This window comes from Silene latifolia, chromosome 8 (genome assembly GCF_048544455.1).
Source record: "Silene latifolia isolate original U9 population chromosome 8, ASM4854445v1, whole genome shotgun sequence".
Lineage (NCBI taxonomy): Eukaryota > Viridiplantae > Streptophyta > Magnoliopsida > Caryophyllales > Caryophyllaceae > Silene > Silene latifolia.
In genome coordinates, this window is record NC_133533.1 from 41,367,791 (window position 1) to 41,379,765 (window position 11,975).

The 11,975-nt window shown below is 40.5% G+C and overlaps 2 non-coding genes across 2 annotated transcripts; one reads left to right on the top strand and one right to left on the bottom strand.

The window, feature by feature from the left end:
* The first annotated feature begins 2,079 nt into the window (after positions 1-2,079).
* On the top strand, positions 2,080-2,185 carry LOC141598039 (small nucleolar RNA R71). The gene has a single exon (XR_012523242.1). It is a non-coding gene; the product is annotated as a small nucleolar RNA R71 (small nucleolar RNA).
* A 9,460-nt stretch (positions 2,186-11,645) lies between these two features.
* Positions 11,646-11,752, bottom strand: LOC141597570 (small nucleolar RNA R71). The gene has a single exon (XR_012522799.1). It is a non-coding gene; the product is annotated as a small nucleolar RNA R71 (small nucleolar RNA).
* Between the last annotated feature and the right edge of the window lie 223 nt (positions 11,753-11,975).

Here is an 11,975-nt window from a genome sequence, read left to right on the forward strand (position 1 = left end):
ACTTTGACTGACATTAATTGCACAACACCCCTTGACATCTCCTGTATTATTTTCATCTGTACCTGCAGCAAGGAAAACAGACGAACTTTCCTCCTTTTTGCTCTCAACCTGAGGCGGAGGGGTCACAATAGTAGCACAATGCTCCAAATTTTCATTTGGAGTGTCAATAGACGACAGGGCATTGCAAGGCTGAGCTTGCATGTGAGCCCTCCGGAACTTAGACTAATGGAATATCAATTCCTCGTCCCCAACCTGAAAAGTCAATGTCTTGCCCCCGACATCTATTACTGCACGGGCAGTAAATAAAAATGGTCTCCCTAAAATAATAGGGGTATGGGCATCTTCGGGGATGTCAAGTACAACAAAGTCAACGGGAATAAAGAACCTCCCGATCTTAATAGGTATGTCTTCTATTACACCTAGTGGCCGTGATATGCTACGGTCGGCCATCTGAACAGTCATGTTTGTGCAATTAAACTTTGTCAAACCAAGTCTCTTAGCCAGAGACAACGGTAAGACACTCACGCTAGCGCCAAGATCGCATAACGCGTTATCAATCAAATGGGTACCAATATGACACGGAATCGAAAAACTACCCGGTCCGATCATTTAGGAGGTAACTTATTCTGAACTAGGGCCGTCCCTACCTCGGTCAAAGCTACCGTCTCATGATCATTAATGTGCCTCTTACGCGATAAAATTTCTTTCATAAATTTAAGGTAAGAGGGTACCCGTGTCAGCAGTTCGGCGACTGGCACAGTGACCTGCAAGCTTCTCAGGATTTCGGCAAATTTGCCAAATTGTTGATTAGCTTTAGTACTCTGCAGACGCCTCAGGAAGGTAACCATGATGGGTATCTCGAGTCCCTTGTTCCTCTCTTCCAACGTGTCAGCCGGATCAACCTCCAAGTCTTTCGGACGCTTCTTTCCTCTCGAACGAGGTCTTTTAGGTGATTTCTCACTCGATCGAGCATTAGCAGGCTCTCGATCAAGCTGTCCTTTATCCATACTACTCGATCGACCAAAAATACCATTCGATCGAGTAGTTTCTTCAACAAAAACACTCGATCGAGTAGAAAATTCACTCGATCGATAAGAATTTCCACTCGATCGAGTACTTTCTTCAACATTTTTACTCGATCGACCCCCAGAAACTAGTCGATCGAGCACTTTCTTTGCCGTCAGCTCCTTTTCTTCGACAGAACACTGTTCATCAGCAATATTTTCCTTCCTCGGGTTTGATTTCAACACTTCCGGTCCCTCATATGAACGACCGCTTCTCAAATTAATTAAATTTACCGTCTCATATGGATTTTTGCCAGCTTGTGACGGTAAATGACCCGGTTTCCTTATAGACTGGTTCGCGGCTAACTGGGCAACTTGAGTTTCAAGTGCCTTGATTGATGCATCTTTTTATTTATCACTCAGCTGCCACTGCTTTGTCAAAGACTGCAGCATTGTCTTCAACTCACCTAGCTCACTTACCCCACCAGAAGACGATGCACCCTGATTAGGTGTAGGAAAGGAAGGAGGCTTCTGAAAGCCTTGTTGAGTCTTATGTGGAGGGACATACGGCTGCTGCTGCTGCGGAGGATGGGTAGGATTGAGCACATTTTGACTCGTCCACTTCAAATTGGGATGGACTGGCCCTTGGTTATTATAATAGGAACCCCCTCCTTGCCTGTATTGTTGAAAAGCAAGGACCTGTTCCTTCTCTGTAAGACAGCCAACAGCAGTGTGACCGTCGTTGCTACCACATCTATCACATGTAACAGTCTCCCCTCTAGTAAGAAGATGAACCGTTTGAGGCTCCCCAGCAGAATGTAGCTCCAACTTATCAAACCTGGCATTCATGGCTTCCAACTGAGCCACAACTTGCTTATCGACTACATGAACTGTTCTAATACCATCCCTCGGGTTTCCATACTCAGCACAGTGGTTCACCATCTCTTCAATAAGGGCCCATCCCTTATTATCGTCAGTGTTCTCTTGGAATCTTCTGTTAGATGACGCATCAAGTATGACTCTGTGATCATCATACAGCCCATTGTAGAACTGGTTAGACAGAAACCACGGATCAAAACCATGGTGAGGAATAGACCTCACCAACTTCTTGAAACGGGAACACGCTTCATATAAAGTTTCATCAGGTGCTTGCTTGAAACTTGTGATCTTTTCCCTCAGCTGATTGGTGCGCTGTGGAGGGAAATATCTCTTGTAAAAGCAAGAGCAAGGGTCTCCCAGTTAGTAACCCCTGCGGCCGCGCGGTCCAAATCAGTCAGCCACTCCCTGGCTGAGTCAGTCAAAGAAAAAAGGGAACAAAACCTCCTTAATCTTGCCTTGAGTTACCCCTTTTGTGGCGGGGATAGTAGAACAGTAGTCTGTAAAGACCTCCATGTGTTTCCTCGGGTCTTCACCTGCCACACCTCTATAGAGATTTCTCTCCACCAGATTGATATAGGAAGGACGGATGTCAAATATATTCCCATCCTCAGTCTGGAGATTGAAACCCTTTGGAATTGATGCTGCTTTAGGCTCCGAGTGACTAGCAATGTTCGACATCTTTACTGGTTGGTTTACAGAACTGAAAGTGTCTTCTTCAAAAGATGGATTTTCTGCAAATAGAAAATGCTAAAGTTCTGGTTCGAAAGTACTCAAGTCTTCCTTTCGTGATAAAATAAGAACTGCCTCAAGGAATAAAAATTCCCTGAGACAGATAAAGTAAACGAAACAAAGACAGATAGGGCAATTGCCTCCCCGGCAACGGCGCCAAAATTTGATAGGGCTGTCGTATACCTATCAAAAATAATTAACTAAACTAACTATATAACTAACTATATATCTGTAAAAGTCTGTCTATTTGGTCACAAAATGGGGAGTGTTTAAATTGGTTTTCTAAACTAAAAGGTTTAAAGGAAGAGAAGCAGAGAAAAGAGCAATAAAGGCAGAAAAAGGTGATAAACTATCAATAGAGAAGGAACATGTCATGATTTCGGTTCACTACGGTAGTCCAGTGACTCAACTGTAAACAACTTAGATAAATTACTGCGAGACGGATATGGAAAGGTCCTTCCGGTCCACTTTTTATCCTAAACTTCCACTAACTTAACTTCCGTCCTCGTCAGGGTAGTTTACTGTTCATAGCAGGTCTATTTAGTCCAATCTTCCGATCCAGGATTAAATTTAACCAGATTAAAAAGGTGACTCAGAAGCGTGCAATCAACTAAGCCAATAAATACAGTTATATTGTTATGGTGACAGAATCTCACAATTAATTCATCTAACTTATTCACTACATCGTCACATTCCTACCGTAGATCCCCTAATCCCAACATGAAACAAGTTTAGCTACTCATATTGCTATTAATATTACCAAAACTAATAAAGATGAATGAACTAACAATAAACATAATGAAACGATAATTAAATTGCATAAAAGTAATTAGGGCAAAGAAATAAATGAAGTAAAACGAACAATTAAAGTAAATGAAAGAGAGATTATTATTAAGAAAGGAGAAAGAGATTACAATCGCAAGAATCCGACGTAAAGAACGACAAAATCCGAGCTAAATAACCCCGAAAGCAAAGTTACAGTGAAGGATGAAAAGCAACGCAATCTTGGAAAAATGATAGATAATGAATTAGATGAAAGATTAGATGCTAATGACCTAGTAAAATTGCGTTTAAATAGAAAATAAACTAAGTTCAAAAGCTAAAACAAGTTCACGGGCTAATTAAAGCCCACGAAAGCCTAAACCACTCGATCGAGTAGTTTGAAACCACTCGATCAAGTAAAACTCCAGATAAGTTACTCGATCGAACATAAATGTTACTCGATCGAGTAATTCCACTTTCCAGCACTTCTTGATCGAGTAGAAATCCACTCGATCGATCAACCAGTATTAAATCAAATATTATTCATATTATCGCCTCTAATATGATGTATTTGCATTCTAATTTTATTTTCCATTCATTTTCTTCTTCGAAATCCCGTCTTTGAGCGTGCTTTTGACGTAGATCAAACCAACTTTGTAATTTTTGTAATATTAATTCTCGTATTTCATTTATCGTTATTATTTTTTATATATGATTTAATTGTCTGGCATTCACATATAATTAATCTAACATTTACTTCGACCCAATTTGTTTGCTAAAATACGTGTTAACCGACATAGTCTAATTTCACATGATAGGACTAATCTGTGTTTGTTGCATTGCATGCATTATATCGACAACATATCAAATATGAGCAATTTCCCTAATCATTAGTAAAGGCCACTATCAAGGCGGGTGGGATTAGGTGTTCAATTAAAGAGCTTCCTAATACGTACCCTCACCTCTTACTCAGTTATCTTTGGACATCCGTGTCCATTGGCATCTTCGAGAGTCATTCTAGACATAGAATGCTAAGGGTAACGAGTTCCTAGTGTTTATGTCATTACTTTGTGTCTTGACATGGCACGAGGTATTCGAACGGTTTCCAATTTTTCCACAATAAATTGGTGGCGACTCCACAAATGCAGGCTTATTTGACCTTTCACCGGTTTCAATGCCTCACCAATCGGTAACGGCCCATGACGTGCTTTGGCAAACCAAGGTTTCGTGGGAGAAGTGCTGCCGCCTAGAAACCAACGCGCGGGTGGCCCAAGTCCACAGTTTGGCGACTCCGCTGGGGATGATACACTTACGTGTTACCCTAGGTGAAACTTGAATAAGGTTAGGGAATAGTTTATACGAGACAGTTGTCGATTTTCATTACTCGACCTTCTTATGTCGTTTCATTTGGTCTTCCTAGGCCCTAAACCAACCCATTCGACCAATAGTCCTGTCCGGACGGTCCAAATTCCTATCTGGGTCTAAAGAGGGATAACGATTGACGTCAACCATACTGCGGTACATACTCATGTTTGTATCGAGAGCTTTCACTACTCGAGGAAATGGACTAGGAACCGACCTTACTCATGTTTGGAACGGACCTCTCCACAGACCAGGGTTTTATTGCTTGGTATGGCAGCCCACCTTGTTAAGCTAAAACCCTTTAAATGCACTCAGCATACTGTTATAATGCCCATATGTATGTTTGTATCATATACGTGACCACCATTTTGTAAAAAAAAACATGACGGAATTTTGTAAAATAAAATCCATTTCAAAATGTAAATATTTTCGAAAATGGCCTAAAACAGCGCAGAATAAGCCTAAACTCTGTCCAAATGTCGAGTCAAAATTCGGGCCTCAAACCCATTTCAAAACTCACTTCGAGTCAGCACTCCTACAACTACACTACAGTTGTCTAGGACAAATATTTCAAATTTTGTCATTTTCAAATCCCACTTGACATAGTGGCACACACCCACTTCACGAGTCGAGTCTTTTTTGAGTAAGTATTTTAAACAAAAATATTTTCAAACCATGTAAATGCAAATATGTAAATTCAATTGGGCTAAGTTAGAGTCAAAATTCAAAAAGACTATGTCCTAGTCGGAACTCTGTCAAGTTATAAACCCGTCTTCCTTTATGTTGTGGATCTTTTCAAATTCAAGTCAAGTCCTAAGGCGTCACGCCGTCATTTTGGGCCCCTCTACCCCAATTCAGTTAGGAATCTAAATATTTTCGACACCTCATGTCACACGTGCCCAAGTCGTACACAAAAGACTTAATAGGGCCCACCTTTCAAATCCATTTTCTTTCAAAGCCGTGTTTTTAAAACTTCCCTAATGACACGTCCTGAGGCTCTACACACGAGTCTCAATGGGGCTCACATTTGAGTCTAAACTGCAACCGTCTTCTTAACACCTATAAGCACATATCGGGTATCTATACTTATACCCGAGTCTAGAATCAACACGTGTTGTCAATCCCGTTAATATGGTTAACCATATAAGAGTCACTCTGTCAAAGTCAACACTCGAGTCTAAAATAAAAGTCAAACACCGTGAATTCAAACACGAGAAGTCACTCACGACATTTCGCGATTTCACAAGTCAAGAGTCTAGTCATCTCGTCTCGTCCTCATATATTTTCCTTCGGATATTCTTTGCTTGTTGCCTTAGTATGCATGATCCCATGTCAAATCGACTTGTAATGCGCGTCATTTCTGTCGAGTAGGAATCCAGCAAGTTTCGTCAGTCAGCAAAGTCACGAATCAGCTCAAGCCACAATCACCGTGTCTCTCCAAGACGTTTATGCCATGGTCCTACGATTTCAAGCTACAGTGGAAAATTTGAGCATTCGCATCCTCACCCTGGAGAATGTAATGGTGGAAAAGAACACGCCATGTAGAGAAACCTCTAGTCTAAGTCGTCCAAAGCTTACCTCTTGCAATAACTGTCGCCCTAGAAAGCCGAAAACAACCGAAAGGAAACATGGGAGGCATCAAAGGGTGCTTTCTGATTTAGGCATGTCTTATGCCGATGCTTTGAAGAGACTCTCTGCCCAAGGCAAGCTACATCCGATAGGTCCAACTCCGGATCCACCTTTAGAGAAGCAGGCGAACCTCTGGAAGGGCAACAAATACTGCCTATATCACCAAGGTAGAGGCCATGATATTGAAGAGTGTTTTCTCTTGAAACACACCATCCAAGATATGATCGAAGAGGGCAAGCTTCCAGTGCCACCTTCTGTCGAGCAATTCGAGAGGATCAACCCTCTTGGGTCCAGCAACACTAAACATGGTGAAAGATAATCCCTAGACTGTTCTCATCTCCTCGATCCTCGTGACGACAAAGAGATCAACGTGCTTGAGGAAGACGATATCCAAAGTGGAATGCTCATGCTTTCCATTGCCTTCAACAATAAATTTTCCAAGTAAGAAGGAGCCATTGATAACCTAAACTCTCGGTTTTCCAACATGGAGAGCTAGTTTGCTGAAATGGGTAAGAAGCTTGGGGCCCAACCTCTCAAGATGAAAAGTGTCCAACCTGACAGTCCTAAAGCAACAAGTGAGTAATCTATTCCTAGTTCTTCTCATCCAGGAATCAAAATCAACAATGGCAACCTTATGGAGCCTTCATAAAAAAAACCTAACAACTCTCCCAGGCCATTCACAAGTCTAGGCATACCTTATGCCCTGGCCTTAAACAAATTATCCTCTCTAGGTCTTCTTCAACCAATATGGCCTACCACAGATCCGGAAAAGAAGTCTAAGTTTTGAGATGGCAATTCGTATTGTCAATACCATAGAGAAAGGGGGCATGACATCGAGAGTTACTACAAACTAAAAAATATCATCCAGGATAATATCGAGAGTGGCGAGTATTGACAGGCTTGTCGTATACCTATCAAAAATAACCAACTGGCTCTAACTATATAGCTAGGGAAGTCGGGCCGATCTCCACAGGGAGATGGGAAAATGTCAGCTTTAACTAAGTCTGTCACGGTAACCAATTTGGGGGTTTGAATTTGTTTGTTGTAAACTAATAAGATTAAGGAAGAGGGGAAAGGCAAGAGAATAAAGATTAAGAAAATAAGGAGAAAATAGCTAAGACAGTCGGTTCACTATGATCATTCAATCAAGCAACTAGGTCTCAGGTCAATGCAAGTATGGTCTATGGGGCAGTGAATATCTCCTTCCGGTCTCAATTCTCCCTAAAGCACAAATAGCTTAGCTTCCGCCCTCACTACGGTGCCTTAATGTTCGTTACGAGTCTCACCCTTTCCAACCTTCCGGTCCAGGTCAAGGTTTACTACGATTAAATGACTAATTGCGTCGACTCAATTAGACAGAAAAAATTAAATGTAGCGATTAACAACATAAACTACACAAGCATTAAACCTAATATATCAATTTACAATTCCTTCATAATCATGGATCCCCTAAATCTTAGCAAAAAGAATTAGCTATGCATTATCATCGGATTAACAATAACCATACATAGACAAGAAGAATTAAACATGATAACAATAAACAAGAGAGATTTGAATAAAGCAATTACAAAAATAAAAGAAGAGAAGCAGTAATAGCAATAAAAGAGATTAAAAATAAGAATTAGAAGAAAGTATAATACCGATTACAAGGTTCAATCCAAGGGAAGAGTATGAGAGATTAAGAGAGAAGAAGAGAAGAGCAAAGCAACGTAGTCTGTATTGTGATTAAGTAGTCGAAAATCATACTACTTAACCTAATAACAAAGCCTAATTACAAAGCCCATACGAAATAAGGCAAGAAACACGGCTACAGAACAAAACCTCTCGATCGAGTAGAATTAAACAACTCGATCGAGAAATTAGTCAGCAATTCCTCTCGATCGAATGGAAAAACCGTTCGATCGAGGACTTCTTATAATGGCCTTCTCGATCGAGTATGAAAACAACTCGATCGAGTGAAACTCCAAGAGATAAAGCATTCGATCGACTGAAAAGAGGTCGATCGAGCTATATTAGTGCATAAGGCACCTTAACACCTTCCGAAATCAGCTCACGCATCTTCAAAGTGATAGATTCCAAGCTCCGGTTCCTTTTTCTCCATAAATGTATGCAAATGGGACAGGTTTAGGCTCAATTTATCTTCTTTCCGGTATGTACCTGCAATATACGCAAGACAAACCAAAGTAGACTATTCGGGGTTATTTGTAGCTAGATGCCTCGTAAAATAGTACAGAAATGCGTGTAAAAATGAGGTAAAAACACTATATAAAATACACGCATCAAGTATCATGTATCGACCTTTGCTCAAACTGACATTAAGTGTGATAGGGCTGAACTCATGGAAGCTCCACCTATAACACGGGGACGGGCTTCTAGAGCATTCGCTAACCTTGGCATCACTTATGTAGCAGCGCTACAAATGCTTGTATCACAAGCCAAATTACACCTACTCGGTCCAACTCCAGACCCTGAAAATATACTGCCTAGATGGAACATTGATGCATATTGCCAATATCATCGTGGTAGGGGACATGATACAGAAGCATGCTTTTGTTTGAAGCATATGATCCAAGATATGATTGAAAGTGGAAAATTGTCGCTCTCAACTTTTAACCCACAACGCAGCTTTGGCAATCCTCGTGGATATACCACTTATCAGGAAACTCTTCTTAACTATTATCCTTCCAGTGTTCCCAATGATGAGGAAGGGGTGCTCAAATGGGTGAATGCTCAAAGTTAGATGCTGAAGCCAGTTGGTGGAAAAGAAAATGTTCAAGCATGGGCCGATGATTACGAGTCTGGACCTAAGATCGAGTCATATTGATGCGATCATAATTGGCGCATATTTAGCCCCCGAATTACCATTGTTTCTATGCTTTTTAGTGCCTATTTGGGTCATTTCTTATCTTTAGTTCTTTGTTTTGCATATTCTTTGAGATTTTGATCCCTTGGTAGGAAAGGAGTAAGAATCTTGCATTTTCATGGTAAAACAAGGCTAAATTGATCATATTCAATGACCAAGCATCAAGGAGAGACAAGACTAGAAGGCCTTTGTACATAGCATAGTAGAAGAGCATTGTTGAGAAAAGGATCCTTGAGTCCCCAAGGAAATCCCCAAGGAATTCATGAAGAAAAGGGAAGAAAAAGAAGAAGGAAAGTCTTAACTACAATCCGAACGGATTGTAGGGAATCCGTCCGTCCTCGCCCGATCCGAGCGTCCTCACCAGAATCCGCTCGATTCCCGTCGCCATCCGAGCGTCTTGTTCCTTAATCCGCTCGGATCGTCCATCCCAGATCCGGCCGTCCCGACTCCCAAATTTTCGCACGGATCACAAGACAAAGATAGTTTCGTTCTTCAAGCTACGAAATGGAGAAGCCCTTCTCTCGGATAATCCCGGAGGCTCCTTGCTCAACTTAAAAGTGTAATTACTAGTTTAGCCCTTAGTTAACCCTAATGCATCCTCCCTAATTTTCACTATAAATACCCCATTAGTCTAATTAGAGGAGCATGTTCTTCTTATCAATAATTAGAGTAGTTAATATCAATCAAATCTCTCTTCAATATTGTAATCAAATATTAATCAAGTTTTAATCCAAGTTCTAGTTCTTTAATCTCTCTCTTGTTCTTACTTTATTTTGGGTAATTGAAGATTATTTGGGTTATTATTGGGAGATTGACAACCTCTCAATCTAGGATTCAAGTACTTCTATTATTCTTGCTTTATTATTGGAATCATTAGTAGGTATAATCTCTTAATCCCCTTTTAATTATTGCTAATTACTTTCATTTATTCATCATGTTTCATTATGTTAGTATGATTGACAACCCTTCTAGCATGATCAATATGATAATGAGTGAGTAGTCTCTTAGCTAGGGTTTAATGGGTGATTAGGGAAACCAACATGGGGAATGATTCATGCTTAAATTAATATGCTTTCATATCTTATTTGCTTGCTTGTTTTGATCTTAATACATGCACATGTTATATTTGATGAAATGCTAAGCCTATGAATCCTTGCATTTACTATCATCTTCTATCCTTTCAACTTGACTTGTAAGACATAACCCAACTCGAGTCTTGTTAGACCATGCATGTGTTAAGTAGGGAAGATTAAGTCGACTTGTAGGTGTTGTACAATCCAAGAGATTCGCTCGGACCCAAACTTTCCTAGGATTGTAAGATATAACCCAACTCAATCCATCACAACAATAATTGCTTGCTTATAATTTGAGAACATGTTTGTATGATCATATCCCATGATTCCCCTATGAACCCATGACATCCTAGTGTTTTTAATCAATTGTTTACACCCTTATTTCATCTACCTTGTTAGTTTATTTTCATTGCTATTTTAGTTTAGTGACCTTCTACATCAACCCAATTTGTGACACCCCTAGACACCACTAGTTACAATAGAATCTTCATTTCAATACCCGTCCCTTGGGATCCGACCTTTACTTGCCTCTTTACTAATTGTAGAGTTGTTTGTGAAGTATAAATTGTGTTTTGTATCGACCATTGACCAACGACCACATATGCTTAATTGTGAACACCAAATGGCTCCGATCAAAAATGGCGCCGTTGCCGGGGACGGTGTTTAATTGATTTAAGATTTCTTTTATTGTTTTTAGTTGTGTCTTTTTCACCTTGGGGATGTAAAACTCCTCAAGGTTTGTTCTAATTGTTTTCTAGTTGTTTGATATTTTGCATGTCTAGAAGGTTACAAAGATATTTGTTACCTTTTGACCGTGAAATCGAAAGAACCTTGACGAATAATAGGAGACTTGTTAGGAGGAATTTGGGAGGTGTTGGTGAAGTTGTTCAACCCACTAGTGAGTTTGTCAATCCTTTCGCAATAGAAGGAGAAGAGAACCCATTAAACAATACCACACAAAATCCGCCTACAATGCCTAAATTCTCGTCACACTCTATACCCACCGAGGAGGATTTACCAAATGGCACTCCTACCCCACAACATCTTACCGGAAACTTTATTGCCAAGTCCGCCTTCATCCAACTAGTTGAGAGGAGCCAATTCGGGGGAATGCCTAGTGAGGACCCTCATTCTCATATGGAAACATTTTGTGATTATTGTGAAGCTATCTCTCAAACGGGCGTGACTCAAGACCAAATAAGATGGGTCTTATTTCCTTTTTCGTTAATCGGCACCGCAAAGCAATGGTTGAAGGGCCTTGATAAGGCCACCCTTGGAATAGATTCTTGGAAGAAGCTAGCTCTAGCTTTCTACAAAAAATTCTACCCACCGGAGAAGACCAACATGCTAAGAGCTCAAATTACGGGTTTTAAGCAAAGGGATGAAGAATCTTTGTATGAAGCTTGGGAGCGGTTCAAAGGTATTTGTCGCTCATGTCCTCACCATGGACTTAGCGAATGGTTTTTAGTGCAACAATTTTGGAATGGTTTATATGAAGATTCAAGGAACATTCTCAATATGGGATCAAATGGAATGTTCACCGAAGTTGATGACAATCAAACATGGAACAAGATTGAGGAAATGGCGGTCCATAATTCGCAATATAGTAGGCCTCGCAAGGCTACTAGAGGAGGAAAGTATGAAGTGGACACCGTTACTCAATTGGGTGCTCAA